The sequence below is a fragment of the Staurois parvus genome, unplaced genomic scaffold, assembly GCF_062004578.1.
Source record: "Staurois parvus isolate SC_StPar_1 unplaced genomic scaffold, SC_StPar_1.0 ptg000155l, whole genome shotgun sequence".
NCBI classification, from domain to species: Eukaryota; Metazoa; Chordata; class Amphibia; order Anura; family Ranidae; genus Staurois; species Staurois parvus.
This window is the reverse complement of record NW_028317951.1, coordinates 26,149,696-26,176,066: the sequence shown is the minus strand read 5'-3', so window position 1 is coordinate 26,176,066 and position 26,371 is coordinate 26,149,696. Positions and strand designations below refer to the sequence as shown.

Here is a 26,371-nt window from a genome sequence, read left to right as displayed (position 1 = left end):
ATTTTTTGACATAGGGTGCTGGCAGATTACGGGCCTCCTATAGCTGCTGCCAGGCCCCTAATCTGCCATAGGCCCCTATATACCGCCTCCTCATGCTGCTGCCAAGTCCAGAGTCTGTCATGGGTCCCTGTACGGCCTCCCATTGCTGCTGTCTCCATCGCCACACTCTGCCATGTGCCACTTTCAGGTCTCCTCACACTGCTGGTGTGTTGAATTTTTTGACATAGGGTGCTGGCAGATTACGGGCCTCCTATAGCTGCTGCCAGGCCCCTAATCTGCCATAGGCCCCTATATACCGCCTCCTCATGCTGCTGCCAAGTCCAGAGTCTGTCATGGGTCCCTGTACAGCCTCCCATTGCTGCTGTCTCCATCGCCACACTCTGCCATGTGCCACTTTCAGGTCTCCTCACACTGCTGGTGTGTTGAATTTTTTGACATAGGGTGCTGGCAGATTACGGGCCTCCCATAGCTGCTGCCAGGCCCCTAATCTGCCATGGGCCCCTATACCGCCTCCTCATGCTGCTGCCAAGTCCAGAGTCTCTCATGGGTCCCTGTACGGCCTCCCATTGCTGCTGTCTCCATCGCCACACTCTGCCATGTGCCACTTTCAGGTCTCCTCACACACTGCTGGTGTGTTCAATTTTTTGACATAGGGTGCTGGCAGATTACGGGCCTCCTATAGCTGCTGCCAGGCCCCTAATCTGCCATGGGCCCCTATACCGCCTCCTCATGCTGCTGCCAAGTCCAGAGTCTCTCATGGGTCCCTGTACGGCCTCCCATTGCTGCTGTCTCCATCGCCACACTCTGCCATGTGCCACTTTCAGGTCTCCTCACACACTGCTGGTGTGTTCAATTTTTTGACATAGGGTGCTGGCAGATTACGGGCCTCCTATAGCTGCTGCCAGGCCCCTAATCTGCCATGGGCCCCTATACCGACTCCTCATGCTGTGACGTTGCAACAAGGTGGAATTCAACCCTACATATGTTAGACCGCCTTTACGAACAGCAAAAGGCCATCACAGATTTCCTGATGTTAAAAGCGGATAAAGGTACTCCCTGTGTAACTTAGATGTCAGCCATTGGCAGCTCATGCGTGACACCTGCGCTTGCTCAGGCCCTTTGAGGAGGCCACGCTATTTGTGAGTCGGCAGGACTATGGGATGAACGACGTCATTCCTCTGTTGCACGTCCTGGAACAAATGCTGTTAACAATTGCTGGTCAGGGTGCGGTAGACGTGGCTCACAGATCTCAACGCCACATGACCCCTGTGGGGGCAGGACAGGAAGAAGAGGAGGAGGTAGAGGAGGACATTGGTGCTCAGGAATTATTGAGTGAAATGGGTGGTTTTTCCACTCAGCGGACAGGAGTGGAGGAGCAGGAGCATCTGGTAGAGGAGGAGGAAGAGGAGACAGAGGACCCAGACGCACCGTGGCAGTATGCTGTGGAGATGGAGGCAGGGAGTCCCTCGCATTCCTTGGCACAAATGGCCCATAGCATGCTCGCTTGCTAGCGTAGCGACAGCCGAATAATAACCATCAGACAGAGGGATGACTTTTGGCTGTCCACCTTGTTGGACCCTCGCTACCGTTCAAAAATGGTGGCCTTTTTCACACCTGCTGAGAGGGAGGCCAAAATAACGTACTATAAAAACCACCTATGTAGTCAGCTGGTCTCTGCCTGTCTGCGCCAACGTCCATCCTCAGACACTGTGGGCCCTGTGCGCTCGCGTTCCGCTGCCATGGCAGCAGGGGAGGGGTGGGGTGGTAGGAGCAGTGGCAGCTCCACCAGCAGCGGCTGCCTCAGTCTGCAGTCGATGATGAGTAGCTTTCTTCACCAGCGCAGTGAGGAAACTACTAACCAGCTGCAGCAGCAGCAGCATCAGGTGGACCTGGAGCAGGACCTCAAACAACAGGCTTAGGCCTACTTGGACAGCACCCTGCCAACCGAGGTAGACAATCCCCTTGACTACTGGGCAACGAAACTTGACCTTTGGCCCCAACTAGCTGAATTTGCCCTTGAAAGGCTGTCATGCCCCGCCAGTAGCGTGGCATCGGAGCGCATGTTTAGTGCGGCAGGAGGTATTGCAACTCCGCGGAGGACACGACTGTCCACCCAAAGTGTGGAGAGACTCACGTTTGTGAAAATGAATCAGGCGTGGATTAGTCTGGATTTCAAACCACCAGTTCCTGACACAACTGACTAAATCCGCCATGAATCATGCCCCAAACATGTGCCACTTTCAGGTCTCCTCACACTGCTGGTGTGTTCCATTTTTTGTCATAGGGTGCTGGCAGATTACGGGCCTCCCATAGCTGCTGCCAGGCCCCTAATCTGCCATGGGCCCCTATACCGCCTCCTCATGCTGCTGCCAAGTCCAGAGTCTCTCATGAGTCCCTGTACGGCCTCCCATTGCTGCTGTCTCCATCGCCACACTCTGCCATGTGCCACTTTCAGGTCTCCTCACACTGCTGGTGTGTTCCATTTTTTGTCATAGGGTGCTGGCAGATTACGGGCCTCCCATAGCTGCTGCCAGGCCCCTAATCTGCCATGGGCCCCTATACCGCCTCCTCATGCTGCTGCCAGGTCCAGAGTCTCTCATGGGTCCCTGTACGGCCTCCCATTGCTGCTGTCTCCATCGCCACACTCTGCCATGTGCCACTTTAGGTCTCCTCACACTGCTGGTGGGTTCCATTTTTTGTCATAGGGTGCTGGCAGATTACGGGCCTCCCATAGCTGCTGCCAGGCCCCTAATCTGCCATGGGCCCCCGTACCGACTCCTCATGCTGCTGCCAGGCCCGTAATCTGTCATGGGCCCCTGTTGTCGCTTGTTGGCATATTCCGCTCGTTCAGATGCTCCTTCTCCTGCTACTCCTCTTCACGGATTCCGTCAGCAGTCTTTCTTGGAATCCGTTTCCAAGAGACAACAGTTTGCGAGCACGCACCCGACGGTGCAGAAGCTGAACGTCCTCCTGTCCAAGTTGCTGCTGCCAGGCTCGTAATCTGTCATGCGCCCCTGTACCGCCTCCTCATGCTGCTGCCAGGTCCAGAGTGTGTCATGGGCCCCCGTACCGACTCCTCATGCTGCTGCCAGGCCCGTAATCTGTCATGGGCCCCTGTACCGCCTCCCCATGCTGCTGCCAGGTCCAGAGTGTGTCATGGGTCCCTGTACGGCCTCCCATTGCTGCTGCCAGGCCCGTAATCTGCCATGGGCCCCCGTACCGACTCCTCATGCTGCTGCCAGGCCCGTAATCTGTCATGGGCCCCTGTACCGCCTCCTCATGCTGCTGCCAGGTCCAGAGTGTGTCATGGGTCCCTGTACGGCCTCCCATTGCTGCTGTCTCTATCGCCACACTCTGCCATGTGCCACTTTCAGGTCTCCTCACACTGCTGGTGGTTTCCATTTTTGTCATAGGGTGCTGTATGGCCTCCCATTGCTGCTGCCTCCACCGCCACACTGTGGCTCCACACTCTGGTTTTGGCCCCGTGACTGCCCAAATGAGTGAAGTGTGCGGTGATTCTAAGATCGACGGCACTCATCTGCATGTCATACTGACTGACAGTATTATTTCTCTTCCCCAGCAGACTCCAAGGGCATTTAAATTAAAGGTACAGTGTTCTGCACTAATATAAAGGCTCTCTGAAGCCTAGAAACACCCTTTTTATAAGTTAAATTCGCAGCGAATATATTCGGCACGAAGCGAATTTAATCGGCGAATTTGGCGAATCAGCCGAACCGAATTTTTGAATAATTCGCTCATCTCTAGCAAGGAGTTCTAGAGGATGGGGGAGGTTCTGGAGAAGTCCTGGAGGCAAGCATGAGAGGAGTTAACAAGGAAGATAGATATCTTGGGAGGAGTTGAAAGGACGATTTGGGCGATATCACCAGATGAAGTTGTGATGTAGTTAGGAGCAGTGTTGTGGATGGCTTTGTATGTTGTGGTTAGTATTTAAAATTTTGTATGTTGGACTAGAGAAAGCCAGTGAAGGAATTGGCAGAGAGGGGCAGCAGCCATGGATTGGTTAATAAGGTATATAAGCCTAGCAGCAGCATTCCTGACAGTCTGAAGGGGGGATACCTTGTGTAAAAGTAAGTCTGTGAGAAGGGAGTTACAGTAGTCAAGGCGGGAGGTTACCAGGGAGTGAATAAGTTGTTTTATGATGTCATTATCTAATGATTCGATGAGGACAGATGATTGTAATTGCTCTGCATTAAATGTGCTTATATACAATTGTTTGATATTGCCATGGGTTTTTTCCCTGGCATGAAACTAGTCTGATCAGAGTGTATGAGCTGCATTACGATTGTGCCAAGCCTGTTACCAAGATTTTAATGGCACCATTTAATCAATGAGATAGGTCTATATGAGTCATTGTTTTCTCTATTTTTGCCAGACTTAGAGATATAGGGGCCTCTGTCACAGAAAGAGGTAATTTGTCTTTTTGTATGCCTCCGGGTACACTTTAAAGTGGTTGTAAACCTTATTTTTTTTCTTAAAAATAATAAACACATCATACTTAATACTTACCCCACATCCTCCTCTACTGGGGTCCCCTGTCAGCGCTCCTGACTCTTCCCCTGCAGCAAAAGCCCCCATAGGAAGCCGCTTCCTCTGGTTACACTGGTGCGAACTCCCTCCCAAGCCCCACTGCCTGCGTCCATTGACACAGACAGTGGGACTTGGCCCTATCTCCTGCTCCCACATCATAGGATTTGATTGACAGCAGCAGGAGCCAATGACTTATGCTGCTATCAATCTGCTCAGCGAGGAGGGTGTGAGAGTATAGAGCTGCTGCTCTCATGCACAGCACTGGATCAAGATCAGGCTAAAGTAAATAAAGGAGGGGAGGGGTTTTATTGTACAGGTTACCTTAATGCAAACAATGTATTAGGGTAAAAACCTTGAACCTTTATAACCAATGTAAGTAGATTTAGGACCACAAATTCCTTATTGGTTTTACACCACTTCAGTAATAAGCTAAGGGTTGTGTGTGCTGAAAAAGAGAGAATAGCATCCTCAACCTCTGTTAAAGTAAGAAGCTCTTTTAAATGTAGTTTAGGTCCTGCATATTTATTGCCATAATTGGAACTATAGATAAAGAGAGATGTCATAGGTGAGACTATATGCAATCCATAGATACCAGAAATCACACTAACCAGCAGTCACAATAAATTACACTAATTCATTTATAACTACCTAGATTTTATTGTCCATGGTCTGTCCCTGCTTTAATAAAATATATAATGTTTGGGGGTTTTAACTAATCTTCAGGTCTAAAATGTGCACATGTGCAAAACAAAAAAGAAGTAAAAACTGCTTTGTAAGCAAAGTGGTTATGGAACAGTATTATGTAGTCCTTTCAAAGTGAAATTTGAAAACAAATTGGTAGGAGTTCCCTTAAAAATTCAAAGTAGACACTTATCCAGCATGCAGTGCAGCCTGGATGGCCAGGAAATGGAGGGAAGTAATCATGGGCCCCCTGATCCTGAACTATACCAGGTCACATGCTTTTCATCATTGGAGGGTGCCTTGCAAGGCTAAAGCTTCTCGTCTTGTCCCTGCTGAGAGGGCAAGGGCCTCTTCCCCACATCTGGTCCCCATGAAGAAGTGAGGATTTGTGAGGAGGGCTTATAGGAATCTGGAAGCTCACTTTATAATAAGGGGGCCCCAGATATCCTCTCATGCTCAAAGGGAATAAGTACAGGGTACATTACTACCCTTTTATTACTTATTCCCCCAAAAAACGTGAAATGCAAATAAACACACACCATGACTAAGTCCTGTAATAAAAATGAAAACAATTCTCTTTGATGTAAATCTATTCTCAATCATGCAAGTTAATCAACACGACTCACCACCTAACAGTGTTTTTCATCAGGACTACCGGCTTCTGACAGGTTGTCCCCCTGATAGGATAACCTCTGTACAAAGATCTTGCCCTGCTGCACTACTGCCCCTAAATGACAGAATCCCCAGCAATGCTGGAATGTAAACAACAGAGCTGGAGTCCTGGGTGACATCATTGACCAAATATGGTCATGACCACATTTGGTCTATGATGTAACGTGTGATCCTCAGCTACTTTGTTTACATTCTAGCAGCCTAAGATTCAGGTGGACAAACTGTCCAAATATGGTCAGTGTATTTGGTGGTTCTTCAAACCCCTAACAGACATGATTTCAGGTCAAATTTATGTTTGACCCTCAACTGAAGTTTATCTGTACTTGTACCCATAGATACAGTCCACACATAAGAAGTCATGAAGTGTTGTATTAGTGCTGAATAGGAATGAGCGAATCTGTCCAGGTTTGGTTCGCAAACTGTTTTAGGAATTTTGCTCCAAACTAGAAGTTTGTGAAAGTCCAATTAAAAAAAAGACATAGAGCAAGGAGAAGAACTTATGTTATTTGCAGGGCCACATTGAAAATACAAAATTCTTTAAATTAAAGGATTTGGGCACACCCAAAAGTTGTATGTGGTGATACACAATAGCACAATTTTCATTGACAGCCTAAGTAATAGTGTACTCTGGTAATGCATATTTTGTCTGTGATTTTTTTTTTCACAATTAGATTGGCTTACATACAGCATCAGCACTCCATCTGATCCAATTCAGTTAAAAAAATAATCTTTTTAGGTAGTTTTAGTAGCAATACATTTTTTTTATCAAGCAGTAATAGGCTTGCTTTGACTGTTGAATTGGCCAAAATGTAATATTGACACCAAGTACAGGTAGGTATTTTACTACAAGAATTAAATGAATGCAGATGATAAAGCAGCAGGACAATTTCATGAGCAAGACTACTGTAGGCCCACATATACCAGAGACAAGCAGCACAGGCAGGGCTGTTAACTGCAAAAATTAAGATACTGCAGATGATACAGCAGTATAAACTGGTCAGCAGTGGGACAGTTTAAGTCCTCATGAACACTTGACTTTTTAAAAACTGCTGTTTTTGGCTTTTGACGTTTTTTTCTACAGCTAGTAAACCCCCCAGCATGTTATCCTATGTGTCCACGCACACATAGACTGTAATCAACGTTTTTTGGCTGGAAAAAAAAATCCCAGGACTAGTGGGCTTCTAGAGGAGAGTTTTTAGCTGTAAAAACGCTCTAAAGCTGAAAAAAGTTGGCAAAATGCCACAAACCAGCAAACCAACAAAAAAAAACACTTGTTGAGCGCTATTTCTTGGTGCCCATATGTGCAGGGTCTAAAGAATATGTAAAGTATGAGTATTGTCTTTATATTTTCATTGGATGACTTGTGATAGTAAGCTGAATTGATTACATAAAAAATCTGCATTGTGCAACAGGAGATAACATCAATTATACATTTAGCATATTTAACTGAGTGTGGGTGTCCTAGTTTTCCACTCCAACACTACGAGAGCCCTAGTAATGACAATTAGTAACAGATGATGGACTGGAATTTATACTTATATTCTATCTAAATAAAGTTTACCACTCTACATTTGTGAATAGGTGAATTGACGATAGCAGCAATGCTAAATACATTTTTGTTTTTGCTGATTATAGACCTATACATTTTCACTGTGATGAGCTTATTTAGGCTTATTTTATAAAATTGCTCAAATGAATTATTTTTATAGCACCAAAATTTGTATATACATATATATTTTTTAAATTTTTATAATTAATGAAGTTTTTATTAACCACTTAAATACCGAGCACTTTTACCCCCTTCCTGCTCAGGCCAATTTTCAGCTTTTAGCGCTGTCGCACTTTGAATGACAATTGCACAGGCATGCAACACTGTAGCCAAATTACATTTTTAGCATTTTTTTTTTTAAATAGAGCTTTCTTTTGGTTGTATTTAATCACCACTGGGTTTTTTGATTTTTGCTAAACAAAAAACACCTGAAACTTTTGAAAAATAAACATACTTTTCTTCGTTTCTGTTATAAAATTTTGCAAATATATAACATTTCTTCATAAATTTAGGCCAAAATGAATTCTGCTACATTTCTTTGGTGAAAATAATTATTGAATTTGTATTTTTTTTATCAATTGTTTCTATTATTTTTTTTTTTATTAAATTTTTTCTTTTTTTACTGATTTATTTTTCAGCACACTGTGATCAAAGCAATACAATGTTACCATAGTAACATTGAACTACTCTGGGCAAGTGATCAGGATTTTTTCTTTTATTTAACACATTATGATTGCTAATACCGATGTATTTCATTAATATTTGCAATCATTGTTACTGAATGAAACTGATTCATTCAGTCTTTTGTTGTGATTAGCTGTGATTGGGCAAAGCTGATCACATGATACAGATGGGCTGTGATTGGCCCTGTCTGTATCATATGACTGCCTTAACAAGTCACAGCTAACAACGTAATTGTATACAATGGATGGCATGACAGGAAGCCATCCATTGTATACAATTGACATGTGATCTGCTGTTATTGGTCACAGTGGTCACATGACATTGGCAACGGGCCGGTGTAGTGATACGTCATCGACTGTGTTCCGTGGACACCGCTGGTGACAGATCGTACTGCGGCCACGTGAGCAGCTAGTTTTGACAGGACATCATATGGCGCCCAGTCACAATGAGGAGTGTCCCATCCGGCTGTCAATCTGTTATAGGCCTAGCAGGAAGGTGTTAAAAAGGCTTTTTCCCCATCATGTGACATCTTTCTAAAGCAGCTTTCAGGATACATGCACAATGGTTTGGTGTAAATTTGCAAAGGCCTGTAACTGCAAAACAATGTGCAATGTACTTCCAGTTCTCTTCTAAGTGTGCATTAATTTCAAATCATTTTTTTGTAGTGCATTTTTATATATATGAGGTATCCCTATAGATTTGTACACATAATATAAATAAATCAATCAATCAGTGCAACCCAAAAAAAATGCAATCCATATGAACAAAAAATTCCCAGAAAATTATCAAATACTTTGCAAGCTGCAAGCTATACACTTCAAAGTAGATTTACACCACTTTCCAAAAATACAAAACAAAATAGTGTACCGCAACCCAAATAAATGATAAAGTCCAATATACAGTATATCCACACCGTGTGTAACTAAAAGTGACATCCATATAACATAAAATGCAGTGCACTTTGTGCTTCCACCACCAAATATCAGATGGCCGCTCACCTCCAATACATGACCCCTGCATTACCAGTCAGGTCATATAGTATTTTTTCCCTCTTGGTGCAGTAAACTTATACAGTAGATGCAAATAGCAAGGATTTCTTCCCCCATCAGATGAAACACTCAATGACAGGGATATATGTGCAAAAACAGAATACAGCATCTAATGCTCTCTCTACAAATCACAATACATTATAAAGGCTAAAATCGCACTTACAGTGTTTGGCACTTAAACCAGTGACAGTTAGGATCACATATCACACCGGGAAGGCAAGATGGCCGCAGGATGACATCATGCCTTATGCTCCCTCCCCCGTACGCATTACGTCCAGAGAAGGGACTTCGTCAGGGACACATTCATTTGTATATGCTTACACATTTTCTACAAATGGACATATGGTAACCATTGCATTATTTTAAAGCAGAACTTGAAGTAATATACTGTCTGGGCCCATTCCCTCTGTAATTATCACCTGGTGTTCATAGTAAAAGTTACCTCTAAAGAAAAACGTTACATTGATTAATAAATTGCAGTTTGACCATTTATTCTTTTAAAGAAGGACACTCCTAAAAAGGCAGTTAGCACTAATGTTCTATATGTACACTAGAAAATATAATTCCATATTTTATATGATTACAAATATAGTTATTTAGTTCTGATAAGATCTGTTATCCACCCTTTGTCCAGGAGGACAAAAGGGTCCATTTGGTAAATAATTGATTATATATCAAAGTCTAAATAATTGTTGTAGCAGATTCTATAGACAGTATACTTCCAAATCTGTGTCACTTGGATATTGTGTCATACAGTGATGACACTGCTGTTAATTTGGTCTTGGAAATACCAATTACTAGATGTTTAATAAGGCAGATCAAAAATCTTTTTTACTGATGTGATACAGCAAACTGAGATCTAACTTCACTTGCAGCACTGTAAACAGAGAAAACAACCTCCTGCGCTCAAGAGACAAATTCTGGCAATGGTAAACCAAGGATCTAAAATAATTCCAGTATGGCAAAACTTTGTAGCCCCCTTAGAGCTTGGGAAGTCCAGAAGAGATACTAGAAAACAAGAAAAAAAGGGTGCACCAGCCTTGCTCATTACCTCAGCGATAGCACTTTATTGTAATAGTAAAACAGTATATAAATATCCACAGTGTCCTTGACGACCTGGGTCACTGAGCGAGACCCAAACCCAAGTTGATTGGCTCTGAGGAAGAGGGGATTCCCCTCCTCGATTTCTAAGGGTCTTCTTGTGTTTGGAACTCTCCCAGTGGCCCAGGTCATCAAGGACACTGTGGATATTGATACGCTTGTGATTCTTGGTGTTTGTGAGTATACATCTATTTAATAAAGAGCTATTACTGAGGTAATGCATAAGGCTGGTGTGCACATTTTTTCCTATTTTCTATTTTTACTTACAGCACTTTTTTATTGAATATGTTTGCTATCTCTCCTGTAATAGGCTTCTTTGCTGTTTTAGCCCACTATTAAGCTATATCATATACTTATTATAGCCACAAAAAATTATGTACACCTCCAACAAACAGCCTGTAAACATATCAAGGAACAGACAAAATTAGTAACTGACATACCAGGCAAATAACAAAAGTGATAAATTCTGTTCTTGAAATTAAAGATAATTCATGACTGTTATGTCTGCAAAATTCAGTTGGCCATAGCAAAAAATATATTGTTTAAAGCGATTATGTCGCAATGGTAAATATTATAAATCAAGCCATACCTCTAAAATAAGTCTTTGAATACTTACCTTTCCTGCAGTCTGTGCCACCAAGTGCAATTCTGAGACATTTTCTGCAGAAGTCTGAAGGAAAACAAATACATCTGGGAGTGTTGATCGCCTGGATTCATTACAGCTGTCACTGGTTTCTTCTTCTAACCTCCATCCATTACAGGATACAGTTGTTAGGTATAGTTTAGAGTGCAGGCTTCTAGCTAGATATAACAGTTCAATATCATACAACTAAGACAAAGTGAAGTCAACAAGCAAAAGCCAAAGACTTGGAGTATGGATGCCCATATTTTTGGCTGCTGCACCTTGGACATCAAGTTGTCTGGTATCTGAGAACTGAATCTGCATAACAATGCAGACAAACAATGAAAACAATGAAAAGGTTCCCAGTTCAAACCATCTCTCCAGCCTGCTCTACATAACTGTGTAGGCAAGTACTACTCTACTAGTAGCACTCTGTAACTATGTGTTCAATGTTTATAATACAGGTAATATATATTCTGTAATGATAAAGGGGCTTTCCCCACCATATTGTTTGGGGATCCATAGTCCAATAAACTCATATTTCCTTATACTGTAGCTCAGAGGTCTCCAAACTTTTACATATAAGGACCACATTATATATTTTACAAACATTTTCAGGATAAAAAAAACAGTTTATAAATGAATAAATCAATATGATATTATTCAGAACAAAAGAGAAAAAACATGTGTAAAATAAAGCAAAGTCCCCCTTTCATCAGGGTCCCCATCAAAGTCACCCTTTAATCAAGTTCTTCATCAGAGACCCTAATCTTTACATCGGGGTCCCTATCAGATTCCGCCCTTACCACATAGTCCGTCCTATAATTGGTGTCACCAACAGAGTCCCCCTCACATCCGGGTCTCCATCAGAGCTGTGCTTACATATGGATCTCCATCAGAGTCTACTTACATCACGGTCCATATCAGTGGAGACCAACTGATCTGGATCCTCAGTCTGTGCAGATCAGCTGTGGGCAAAGTAAATTCTTGTAGCAGCCAGATGTGCCCCATGGGCCATAGTTTTGTGACCCCTATTCTAACTAGAGCTCCCAACATTGTGGGAACAGTTTGGGGGTAGCCCCTTCCTGTTCCAACATGACTGCACACCAGTGCACAAAGCAAGGTCCATAAAGACATGGATGAGCGAGTTTGGGGTGCAGGAACTTGAGTGGCCTGCACAGAGTCCGTCCCATAATTGGTATCACCAACAGAGTCCCCCTCACATCCGGGTCTCCATCGGAGCTGTGCTTACATATGGATCTCCATCAGAGTCTACTTACATCATGGTCCCTATCAGTGGAGACCAACTGATTTGGATCCTCAGTCTGTGCAGATCAGCTGTGGGCAAAGTAAACACTTGTAGCAGCCAGATGTGCCCCATGGGCCATAGTTTTGTGACCCCTATTCTAACTAGAGCTCCCAACATTGTGGAACACAGTTTTTGGGGATAGCCCCTTCCTGTTCCAACATGACTGCACACCAGTGCACAAAGCAAGGTCCATAAAGACATGGATGAGCGAGTTTGGGGTGCAGGAACTTGACTGGCCTGCACAGAGTCCTGATCTCAACCCGATAGAACACCTTTTGGATGAATTAGAGTGGAGACTGCGAGTCAGGCGTTCTCGTTCGACATCAGTGCCTGACCTCACAAATACACTTCTGGAAGAATGGTCAAACTAGACATAGACACACTCCTAAACCAAGTGGACAGCCTTCCCAGAACAGCTGAAGCTGTTATAGCTGCAAAGGGTATGCCAACTCAATCTTGAACCCTATGGACTATGATTGGGATGCCATAAAAGTTCATGTGCGTTTAAAGGTAGGCGTCCTAATATTTTTGCCAATATAGTGTATTTGTTATTCTTCCAAATAAGACTGTAAATGGAAAATCCTGTAACTTGCTGAAGGTGTCTGGCTTTATTCCACATTTTCTGTAAAAGGTTATATGTGGGAAACCGTTTGATAGATTTACAATACACCATAGACTCCAACCCCAAAGAAACTGACTTCCTCTGCCGAAAAAAGAAAAGGATTAATATAGGGGAGTCTAGACTGGAGCTACCCATTCCCAAAGACTGAGCCGTGGCACCCATTAAATGCTGTAATTGAAGAGCCACATAAAACAACCAAGGGTTGTTTAATGGTATAGCCATCAGGGTATTCTGCAGAAATACAGCAACTGGGACATTTTTGTGAGATTACTTTTGTGTCTAACTTATAGCCTAAATTTTAATCTTATCCCTGAAGAAGGTAAATAGAGGAGATGTATTACGTTGGCTAAAGTCCGTTAGAGTAGGAGTAATTTGAATCCCCAGGTATTTAAAAGAGGAGTTAGGAGGTATAAAACAAAATCGTGCCACTGGTTGGGTTGCATCACCATCTAACATCAAAGTAAATTTTGACCAAACAATAGCGAGTCCTAAATATGCAGGTACCAAACTCAGAAATGGTGGCCATGGCTGCCTGTAAAGAAAAAGTGGTATCACACATCAGCAAGATGTCATCAGTATAAAGCGTGATTTTTTCATGAAGGTCACCATACCAAAGCTCAGTTACGTATGGATTAGATTTAATCAAAGAAGCCAGTGGCTCAATTTCTATAGCAAATAAGAGCAGTGACAGTGGGAACCCTTGTCTAGTACCCCTTCCTAATTCAAATAGATAGGATGTGACCTGATTCTATTATAGCAGCTTTCGAGTTGTGATAAAGCAATTGGACCCACAAAATGAACACTTCACCAAACCTGAACTTAGCTAATCTGGACCATGCAATACTGCACAAATGCATTAGTGGTGTGCAGAGACAGCAAGGCCCTCTGGTCCATATTGTCAGAAGGGGTTTGCACATAAAGAAAAAGCCATCTGAAGTTAATGGCAGTAGACTTATGAGACATAAAGTATAATCATAACATGCTCACCTATAGATGAAGAAGACTATTATTTCTAACACAAGAAGACTACTAGCATAAATGTTTATAGATTGAAAAATTTGCAAGGAAAAGTCTTTACAATGTAATTCCACCAACAATTTTGTTCTAAGTTAAAATACCCTTGTTATTCAGTTTAAGTTTTAAATTATTTATAACATTTTTAATCTTAAACAAAAAATAATGGATCTGTTTACAAATGACAAAGAAGAGATGATCAATATTACCTAAAATATTTTAAGTTCTCCAATACACAAGATCACAAGTTAAAATCTACAAAAAAATGACTATCTACAGTATGTAGCAAATAAATACTGAGCTTTATTTTTATATGTTGGTACCTTTATTATATTGTTTTAAATACTGTATAATTAATTCAAGGTAATATTTTTTAAACAAAATAACAATAGCTGATATTCAAGTACATTACAGTCTTGGGACATACTGTATGTCACATTGTGACGTACTAGTTTATAGTAACAGATGGACAATCAACTTTGCTGTTGTAACAATAAACCATTCACAACAATCTAAAGAGCTTTGCCACCCACTTGTCTTAATGTTTAACTATTCATGGAAAATCTGTTCTTGCTTACGCTTTGTGAGAGATTTACAGAGAATGGTCTTGTTAAGTGTACCCCTGCAGAGGCTTACTAAGCTTTGGTCTATAAATCTCTTCTACAAAGACTTCCAAAGATTTTATAAGTCTTCCCTTGGAAAAACTTTCACATTGGTGCTTGTTAACACCATTTACAGCACAAGTCCACCAAGGCTTAGATGTAATAAACTGCTCAGTTATGTAGGTGAATACAGACTACCTGTCCTTCTCTGTGAGGGAGATAGAACAGTCTTCATTAACCCTTTGATGTGGTCTCAGCAGGTATAAGAAGGTAGGTGACTAACCTTGGAACATTCAAACATAAATCTTAGCTTTCTATAAAAATTATTTTTTTCTGGTAATGTTTTTATGTGGTAAGATTTTAAATGCACTTTATATAACTTACCTGCAATGCTGTATTTTTGTAAGACTTTGTATTTAGTTCTCTGTGATAAATTTGTTGCTTATATATAGGAATATTTTTTTTTGCAATGCTTGGTAGGCTTCTTAAGGTTTAACATGCATGATATAAATACTGCAAAATCAGAATGTAATCAGCTCATTTCCTCACTAAACAAATTGTCTACTTTTTTGAATACATATTTGTTAATTTGTATCCAAATTTACTTGCACCTTGTTTCTAAAAATTTGAATTGTCAGAAAAATATTTAAAATAAATCATTTATAACATAGGCATTTTATAAATGGAATGCTAATTAAAAGAATAATGTGATTTTTTTATTGGGGTTTACTTCTAAAACTTTACTTATAAAGTATAACATCCACATATTATTATTTCTTTTTAAAGGACATGTTCAGATGCCTGCATTAAAAATAAGAGGAAGTTATTTACATAACCATGTTTTAAGTATAGCTGTTTTATCTAAGCATTAACAACATCATTTTCATCCAGTACAATAACTAACTGGGTGAAAAAAATGGACAGAAATACCAAGTATGCAAGCTAGTATAATTTTGTTCATTGAAAGCATCACTGGTGTTTTTATGGCCTCTTTAAAATATTAAATAGATATATTGCGGAAAGATTTAAGAGATTACTAACTCATTCCACCAATCATCCCAGAGTATGGAGACAATTTACATCAGTTTCTGCCCCAGCAGGCACCTACAGTATAATGTCCCTGCTATATTCTTTTTAGCACACACTAGTTTAGGTGGAAGATGAATATACTACTGATCTATTTTTGAGTTGTGAGAGACATAAGGAAAACATTAAAAAAATATTTAGATTGTTTGCTGGCAGGAGATGTATCTAGGACCCCCTAACACTACTACACAAGAATGCTTATCTTCTAATAATTTATGGTGTTATGTTCGATATCAAATCTCCATTATCCCTGGCTAAAAGTGAAGATATGCATCTCAGTCTTTCAGCTGAACATCACAGCTCTTGACATGGTGAACTTTCATAACAGTAGCATGCTTTTAATCCAGTCTAACTCAATTCAATGCAGTTTTATAAGGACCTTGTCATTCTTTATATTTAATACAGATATATGTTTACAGAGACCAAAACATTCCACCAAAATATATAAATGTTTGGTATGTATAGCTAGGATTGAAAATAAAATGAATTTCTCTTACATGAAATATATGTCAATGACAACGACCAATATTGGATGATGAGAGTTAGAGTTTATTGACTGCTGCTCTGGTACCATAGGTTCAGTCAGGCCTGTATAATTTGATTCTCTAGTGTGCTGCTCATTAATTAAATCTACAATCACCAGTATTAGCTTCAAACAGCAAGCTAAAATTATAAGGTATAACGCCTAGCCAGTGGTATTATTCAATTTGGATGGACCGCTGAAGAACTGCATTGCGCATTTGCAATTTTAATAACATAGTGCAGTCGCTGTGGGGCACTAAAACATGAGCCACACATTACTACAATCTATACACTCAGCTTGCTGGAAACTACGCTGGCACTTAATAGAACTTGTAAAGATCAGTTGAGGAATCATTAGTATTTCAACTACAGTATGTGTACCAACGTTGATATGACACTTGCCAAATGTAGCCAGGAGCCCCATGTGTCATGCAGTGTATTTCATTACCGAGTCACGGCATGCCTTTCATTTCATTACATGCAATTTCAAAGACATTTGTGTTGTAGTCAAAGATGGGAAATCAGAGCTAGCCAATGTTTACTCCTTCTGGAAACAGTTATACGATTGATTTCTGTACCTAATTTAATTCTTTTTCTTGGCTGTAACATTGCATCTCCCACGGGGGCAAAGATGTACTCAGGGAGAAAGAATGAGACTCAATAGTGTCTAGGATGACACTGGAAATGATTTCAGTGTCAAATTACAATTTGTCAAGTGGATTAAACGCTCACTTTGAAGAAAGGCACCCTTTAGTTTTACTTGGATTAACCTCTGAGTGTGTACTGTTATACACTGAAGTGACAAGAGAGGTGCATTTAGATTTCAACTATGTCAAACATTCATTTGTTTACTCAAATTTAATAAAACATGTACTTCAAATGCAGCTTTTAGTGTAGTTATTCCTGCAACTCATGCAATTATTATTACCCTCAAAGTATTGTAATTTTTATTTAGTGGCACATGTACACAATATTACTATACATAAAGTAGTATCATAGCTTTAAATCCAGTTACTAGACTATTGTCTAGTAACTGAATTTAAAAATTCAGAAAGCATAGCAAAACTAAAACTAGTAATGACCAGATTACTACTACTAATCTATGCTGTTTGGACTGTCCCCACCACTTCTGTCCTTTCTTACTCTATCATGAATAATATTGTTTCTACTATTTATAAAAAACCCTTAATTAACATACTTTTGTATTTTTTTTAGATATTCCTTTAAGAAGATCCAAAATATTAATAGATGGCAAGAAATTAATGCACATGACTTCATCAGCATTGGGGCAAATCTCCAAAACTTAGTATGGCCAAATTTTTAGCTGATAAATGTGTTGTAGTGTTAGGAGCCGTTACTTCCAAGCAGAAAAAAAAACTGCCACAATGTCATCAACAACTGTAATGTACCACCAATGGAATGGACCCAATTCATAAAACCTTAACATTTATAACTGTAGTGGCATACCCATTTATCAAATTGCAGGTGAGGCCCCTTTAACTCTATTTCCCACAGCTACATGGGTTTATGGACTCTCACAGGGAAGATAAGTTCATGAGCTTACCTCCCTCAATAGCTTAGAGGGGTCACATCTGAGGTAGCTGGAAAAGTGATCTACAGCCAGGTGAGTGACAATGCACTGTCAGAACTGACATGCAGGAAGCTGGTCAAAAACCTAATAGCATGCAGTTTCTATGGAAATTTCAGCTACTGTACAGAGCCCCATGCTAACTGCTACCACAGTACTCCAGTTCCAGTGGGGTGGCCCTTTGTTCTTGGTCCTTGAATCCCTGTGGCTGTTTGCCTATGTAACCCTGGACGTCACAAAGAGGGATGTTGTTTATGAGGATAATCAAACGTAGCGGTATGTGCTCTGAGCTGTTTTATTTAAGTAGTAATTCTCAGCTAAACTCTTATATTTTACATCTTATAGAGACCTTTTCATGCATACATGTTACCCTGATTGAGCCATAGAGACATTACTGTGAAGGGTCCGTGTCTGTGCAGCTTTCATAATATGTTTTGAATTGTTCTGCAGTGTGTGCAAACTCTTTTCCACCATGAACCTGTTTTGCATTTTTACATAAACATGGCACCTGTTTATTAAATAGAAAATCACAGTTACTCCCAGTCTAACCATTTGGCTGATTAATTATTCTGTTAAACTTGGTATCTACAAATAGTAGATACCAGGAGAGGTGCATGACAGCTGTCCCTCACAGTACTACTCCAGAGGGAAGCAAGCAATCTACTGCCCCTGCAATAAAGTTTCTGTAATTCCGGTCAGATTCCGGCCAAAACAATTACTAAAGTATAAAGGGCCAGGTCTGGACATGGGTGACTGGGTCAAGAGATTGTGGGTCCAGATTCAATCACATGGGTTCCCAGCAGCTCAGTAGGAAGAACCGACCAATAATGCCCCATAAGGGGAAGCAAGAATCCTGCACCAATCAGCAAATGATCAAGATTCCCTTGACAGATAGTTAATCATGTAGAAGTGGTGTATTCTCAAATGATAACATTGAGGGACTTTAGGGCCCACCTAAATGACAGAATGTGAGAGAAGGAAAATACATTGCACAATATGCACTGGATCTGCAAGTTATAGCACAGAGAAATGCAATAGGGAAAGGGGCAAAGTTTAAATAGTCCATCTGGGATGATGCGGACAGATGAGGGAACAATTTGTAGATGGATCTCTGTATGACAAGGAACCTTGCAAAAGAATGACAGAAGCAACCCCAATTTGAAGTTCTATGAACTGTTAGAATCAGCCATAACTTGTCAGGAGCAGAGATGTAGAGGCTCAGATACATGCCTGTCATAGGTGGGAAATCGAGAGAGCCATCTGCAACGTAACAGAGAGCTGCATGGGAGATGGCCTTCTGGAAATTGACAAAAGGGATAACTCAGGTCCTGACAGTGATATCTGTGTTGAACAGCATACAGGACTACTTTCCCAAAGGGCAAGGAGAGGATACACCCCCACAGTGAAGGCAAACAGTATCTCAGAAGCAACCAAGGTCACCATCCCCTTGATGGGGTTGTCAGTTGGTCCAACTCCAGAGAGACTAAACAAACTGTACACAGAGGAAGCTATTAAACTAGTAATACTCCGCTCCCTGAGTTTACGCAGTATGGTGGCAAAGTGGAACCTATTCAAGAACTGAAGATGTGGTGGTCAAGAGGGGGCAGTGGCAGGTGATATTGGACATGAATGTCATCTGGGGAATGAAAAGTTAAATCCTCAAAGGGTTCCCTGTACACTTGGGCCCACCTAAAGAAATCTGGCAACTGTTGCATGCTCTGGAATAACTGGAGGACTATGATGCTCACTCTGTAGACATCTGGAATAAAGCTGGCATCATTAGGATTCCGTTTTAGATAGAGTTTGTGGTACCACCTAATCAAGAAATCCCCATTAATGTCAGCTATCACCATGGAATACAAAGCTTCACTGTCCTTGTGAAACCAAGGCTTTGAGCCTTGACTCCTACAGCTGTCGGGCAAGGGTTGATACTAATTGGAATCCCTAATGTCAAGACTCCTCAATTAGGCCTGCTCATTGGGACATAAATGGCAGAACTAGTCTTAATAACAGATATGATTGCCCCCAAGATGAAGCACATAGATATTTGAGAGTTTTATTGTTGTCACTACATGGCAAGGGTGAATATGTCTCAGAGAGTGGATAGACAGGACATATAGGAATACAGATTCCCAATGACTATGATCAAAGTCAGAATATTTCTGTAGCTGGAAGGATATTATCGATCCAAGCACTACACTCATCACTCTGCCCTGATTTAAATGTTCCTACATGGTGTAGGTCAGAAGTGCCACCACATGACAGGGGAATAGGGATCGCAACTATTGGAAGCACATAATGTCTAGAAGCAGCAACTGATGTTGTCTCCTATGCTGACTACTTCCATTCTGGCTAAGAACTCTTGCCAGTACCCAGGGTTTAGGGGCAAGGGTCATCACATACACCACTCAAAGCCTGCATATGACTGGGAGGAACCCTGTAAACTGTACAGTTGCAAGAAAAAGTATGTGAACCCCTTGGGATTACGTGGAGTTTTGCATGAATTGGGTATAAAATGTGCTCTGAACGTCATCTAAGTCACAACAATAGAAGAACACAGTCTGCTGAACATAATACTACACAAACATTAAATGTTGCCATGGTTTAATTGCACATAACATGTAAACATTTACAGTGCAGGGAGGAAAAAGTATGTGAACCTTTGGACTTAATAACTGGTTGACTCTCCTTTTGCAGCAATAACCTCAACCAAACGTTTCCTGTAGTTGCAGATCAGACCTGCACAATGATCTGGAGTAATTTTGGACCACTCCTCTTCACAAAACTGTTTCAGTGTAGCAATATTCTTGGGATGTCTGGTGTGAATCGCTCTCTTAAGGTCATGCCACAGCATTTCAATCGGGTTGAGGTCAGGACTCTGACTGGGCCACTCCAGAAGGCGTATTCTGTGCTGTTGCAGCCATTGTTTTGTTGAATTACTTGTATGCTTTGGGTCATTGTCCTGTTGCATCACCCATCCTCTGCGGAGCTTCAGTTGGCGGACAGATGGTCGTACATTTTCCTGCAAAATGTCTTGATAAACTCTGGAATTCATTTTCCCATCAATGACAACAATCCGTCCAGGACCTGAGGCAGCAAAGCAGCCCCAAACCATGATGCTCCCTCCGCCACGTTTTACAGTGGGGATGAGGTTTTGATGTTGGTGTGCTGTGCCTTTTTTTCTCCAAACATAGTGTTGTGTGTTCTTCCAAATAACTCAATCTTGGTTTCATCTGTCCACAGTATATTTTGCCAGTAGTGCTGTGGAACATCCAGGTGCTCTTTTGCAAACTTCAAACGTGCTGCAATATTCTTTTTGGACAGCAATGGCTTCCTCCGTGGTGTCCTCCCATGTACTCCATTCTTGTTTAATGTTTTCCTTATTGTAGATGTGTCAACAAAAATGTTAGCATGTGCCAGAGATTTCTGTAGGTCTTTAGCTGACACTCTGGGATTCTTTTTTACCTCATGCAGCATTCTGCGCTGTGCTCTTGCAGTCATTTTTACAGGACGACCATGCCTAGGGAGAGTAGCAACAGTGCTAAACGTTCTCCATTTGTAAAAAGTCTGTCTTACCGTGGACACATGAACATCAAGGCTTTTGCAGATACTTTTGTAACCCTTTCCAGCTTCATGCAAGTCAACAATTCTTGATCGTAGGTCTTCTGAGAGCTCTTTTCTGCGAGGCATGGTTCACTTTAGACAGTGTTTCTTGAAACCAGCAAACCCAAAACAGGTGTGTGTTTTTTAAGGGCAGGACAGCTGTCAGCAACACATCCAATATCCTCACACTGACTGGAGTTAAAGTTGGCTCACTCTTGGCTCCAATTAGCTCTGGGAGAAGTCATTAAGCTAGGGCCTCACATACTTTTTCCTCCCTGCACTGTGAATGTTTACATGTTATGTGCAATTAAACCATGGCAACATCTAATGTTTGTGTAGTATTATGTTCAGCAGACTGTGTTCTTCTATTGTTGTGACTTAGATGACGTTCAGAGCACATTTTATGCCCAATTCATGCAAAACTCCACGTAATCCCAAGGGGTTCACATACTTTTTCTTGCAACTGTAGCTCCTCCAAGCTGGAGTTATAGGCCTTGGTGTGGGCAGTCATTGAATGCTTTGCTGAGAACCTGTTAGGGGCCAAATTTGAGGTATGTCCTTACAAGATACTGTATGTCTGAAGAAGCTAAGGAGACAGAAATTCCTGAGTTTGCCAGTCCCATCTTATCCTGACGGATCGTAAAATGTGTGGCAAAATAATGTTAACCCATCACTTGTCAGTGACCTGGCAGGTAGTACTGTCAAAGCCCCGGATCTTTACTTTTCCAGCGGGAAGCCACAAGGAAGTGAGGCACTAGGGTGTCCACATAACATCCACTAGACATGTGCATGCTGGACATTTTAGTATCGTTTTGGATGCATTTGTTAATTGAAGAATTTTGTTTTATCGTAATTTGTGATATTGAACAGATTCATTTTTGGAATTTGTTTTGTATCTTCGGCATTTGTTTCATCTATTGATTGGTATTGGAAGGATTTAATATTTTTGAACCCAATCCGAATTCAGTGTGAAGAATAGTTGGTTGCAGAGCGGGTGGCCGTAGTGTCCTTAACAACCATGGCTCATCTGCTGTCAGCAGAATGTAAACAAACATTAAAAAACAAAAACAGCATAGTACGGATTTGGAGGGGAAGCCCAAGGCAAAATTGAAAAAAAAATAGTGTGAGGGTCACCCCAAAATCTATACTAGACCCTTATCCAAGCATGCAGTCTGGCAGGACAGGAAAAAGGGGTGGCAAGCAATTGACCCCCCCCTCCTAAACCATACCAGGCCGCATACATTCAACATGTTCTTTGAGGGATGTGACTCCCCCCCAAAAGCACATTGTTCCCATGTTGATGAGGACAAGGTCCTCTTCCCCACAACCGTGGGCAGTGATTGTGGGAGTGTGCGCGGTGACTTATCGAAATCTGGAAGCCCCCTTTAACAATGGGGACCCTAGATCCCACCCTCCCATGTGAATGAATCAGGGTATATAATACCCCTACTCATTCACCAGGAACAAAGTCAATAGTAAATAAATACTCAGAGACAGATTTAGACATGTCCTTTATTACCCACTTGCCAACTGCCTAAAGTACTTGTACTGTGGACAAGCATCAGCTACAGGCAGAGCAACGTACTGGTACTTCGCTTTGGCTGTCCCTAACACAGGGGGAATGCAGCACGTCCTCCACATGACCACTGTGAATGTGGATCCCGGTAAATGGGACCCGGGGGTCTTGTGATCACTATGATTCATAACAGCTCTTCTTCCCTTCCTAGTGAGCTGTGATTTGCCCACAGCTCTCACGTGATACATGGGCCAAACACAGTACCCTGTACATGTGATCAGCTGTAGCCAATCACAGATCACTAGTATTTTTAACTGTCATGAACTTAACCTATTCATAATAGTTTAAAGCAAGCAATGCATTGTAGGAGCAATAATGTTTATTATTCCTGCAAAGCAAAGTGTTGAAAAAAAAAATCAATGATCACCCCACAGAGTGGTACAATGTTACTATGGTAAAATTGCACTACTCTGATGAAAGTATTAAAAAAATTTAAGAATTTTTTTTAATATAAGGTTTTACTGCCACTGTATTACTGCCACTAGCGAAATCAGATAGTGTCAGGGTCAGTTAGTGCCCCTCCCAGCCAGGGTCACAATATCACACTCATGCTATAGGTCGCTGATCACCCTCATTACTAGTATAGTGTTTTTACGGATAAATATATTAATCATGAACAGAACTACACTAGTGCCTCCTTAGTATGGTTTCCCCAAAGATGCAGTGTTAGCAGGATCACCCCTGTTCACTGCCAGCACTAGCGTTTAGCCTCTCTGCTGTTTTTCACTCAAGATTTGTCTCAATTGATTGTGGGCCAAAGCAATTTATACGCACAACAATATATCACCGCCCACCCAAATTCAGCTCTTGCCAGGCAATTCGCATGGAAACCTATTGCAGTTTCGGAATGTAAAACTTTTTTGGGCCAAAGCTTCAACATGGGCATTACAAAAAAAGAATGAATTTCAGTCATATTGGTCCACAGACCTGATTCATCATATGCCCATGTCCTCTGCTGTTACATTCTGTATATGCACAACAAGTACCACTAACATACTGGTACATCACTGGACTTTGAGTGGTTATACCAGGATGATGCCTGCAGTTACAGGCATCATCCTGGTAACATTTTTTTCAACTGGCGGTTGGCTTTCATTTAAAAGCAATCCTAGTGGCTAATTAACCACTGGATTGCTTTTACAAGCAGTGGGAAGGGACATTCCACCCCCTCCCCTCCTGCCACCTTCCATGGCTTTCTCGGGCTCTCCCGTCCCACCAGGGAACCCAAGAATGCAGGTAATTTTTTTAACAACGAAAGTTAGCAGAATACATCCTAACCTAAGTTTTTTTTCAGCTGGCGTCATCTTTCATAAAAATGCAATCCTAGTGGCTAATTAACCGCCGGATCACTTTTACAAGCAGCTTTTACCCCTCCTGCCGCCGCCTTCCACAGCTTTCTCTGACTCTCCCATCCCACTTGGAAACCCGAGAATGCAGTTAATTTTTTACCAAAGAAATGTGACCTAAATTTTTGAAGAAAGAGTATTTATTTGCAAAATTTTATTACAGAACCTAAGAAAAAAGTTTTTTTTTTCAAAATGTTTGGTATTTTTTTGCTTATATAACAAAAAATAACAAAGAAAACAGGAAGGGGTAAAAGTGTCCAATCTTGAGGTTGTAAGTGTTTTAAACTGCAGGTAAATGGTAGGGTCATGTCTTCTCACCTATATATCCTGCTCAATAAAACAGGAAAAAACCTACAAGTGCTCTTAGGTCAAAACATCAGATGAGGTACATATTTAGACTCTCTGGCTTTATCAAAGTGGAGGTGTATTATGAATAGAGTGAATTAGAAGAAATGTTCTTATATTTCACTATAGATTACATTGCATTTTTATACTGATATATATATATATATATACACAGTATATATAAATTACTGCTATCTTCTCTATTATGAGACTGTTTACACCCATCTTTTAATGTAACCATCAGCATTAAACTCCTAACTCAGCACCTTTATCTGAGATTTGGGGATTTCTGTCAAACATGTCTATAATTAGAATTAACAAGACGTTTGTAAAATACTGCATATAAATATGTTATAGGTAACACACTGACAAACTTAAAAAAATAGAATTGACCACAAACCAATGCAATCAAATGACAAAATAACTTCCTAGTTCAAGTTGGTGCTTGGCCTCACTTTCCCATGTTATTTTAATATTAGGGCTATAGCTCAACACATCTGGGCTCTGGTGCAAAATATGATCCAGGGCTCCTGAGCTTTGAAACCCTTATCCATTTTGAACGCTTAACTTCCCACCCCTTACAACTGTCAGTGAAGCCAGCATGCCCAGTTCATTGACTCCTGGACTAAAACCCCTCTACCTGACAACCCCTGCTTCTCACCTAATTCCTCCCACACCACAACTTCCAATCACCCTATTTATCATGGCAGTTTCTTCAGAAGAAATTATTTAACTGCACACATTTGCTGAAGTTGATGCAAATGGAGAGGGAATTTCGAATGGATATAAATGTGAAGGCTCAATGGATTCTCCAGTGGCAGGGACCTGGTTGCAACCAAAACTTTTACTACTCCTGTTTACAAGTTACTGGAGACTGCAATAACATGCTAATGCATATTTATAATGAATCTGGAAAGTACAAATCCACTTTAAGTCAAAAACTATTTTTCTAGCACACAAAAAAAATTAAATAATAATAAATATATATTTTGTACAGTTGTATTTAATGATTGTAAGGTAAAAAAAACAAGCAGATTTCACATTCCAAGCAGATAGTGGACCTCACAGTTGTAGTACTTGGTTGTTGGCAAGCAGATTTATTAGTCTTCATGGCTAGTTGTTAGCAAACAGTTCTCTGACTGTTATTGTTTAATGGATGTAAAACAGGTCATTAAGGACCTATTAACAAATCTGCACTTTAGGTGCAGCAAGAGACACCTGAAACTGCCATTAAAGCAAGTAGAAAACTTTGTACCAACTAAACACATTTCACAGAAACATTTTCCTATAGTGTGCTTAAAAAATGTGCTTCCTGCAGTTAATCTAAAGTTTCATGAAAGTAGGTAAAAATGTCACCTTAATGTAAAATACATTATAATGTGTTTTAAGGCATGCAACTCGGTACAATATGCAAAAAGTACCTTTAACTTTGTGAAATGCACAAAGAAAAAAGATACACAAAAAAGAACCAGAGCTTAGTATAAACTGAAGTTAAAAAGCTGGATAAATGGGTATTTTAAGCCCACAAATATACAGTCAGGTCCATAAATACTGGGACATCGACACAATTCTAACATTTATGGCTCTATACACCACCACAATGGATTTGAAATGAAATGAACAAGATGTGCTTTAACTGCAGACTGTCAGCTTTAATTTGAGGGCATTTACAACTAAATCAGGTGAACGGTGTAGGAATTACAACAGTTTGCATATGTGCCTCCCACTTGTTAAGGGACCAAAAGTAATGTGACAGAATAATAATCATAGATCAAACTTTCACTTTTTATTACATGGTTGCAAATCCTTTGTAGTCAATTACAGCCTGAAGTCTGGAACGCATAGACATCAC

At 41.0% G+C, this 26,371-nt stretch overlaps 1 protein-coding gene and 1 long non-coding RNA gene across 6 annotated transcripts in view; one reads left to right on the top strand and one right to left on the bottom strand.

The window, feature by feature from the left end:
* LOC149463351 (uncharacterized) overlaps positions 1–17,339 on the top strand; it is a 71,510-nt gene extending 54,171 nt beyond the window's left edge. Inside the window, exon 3 of the long non-coding RNA XR_016312474.1 lies at positions 17,277–17,339. This is a non-coding gene — a long non-coding RNA (uncharacterized LOC149463351). The remainder of the gene's footprint in view (positions 1–17,276) is intronic.
* The window catches only part of LOC149463348 (uncharacterized), a 903,925-nt gene that overhangs the window by 394,266 nt on the left and 483,288 nt on the right, over positions 1–26,371 (bottom strand). The window lies entirely within an intron of this gene.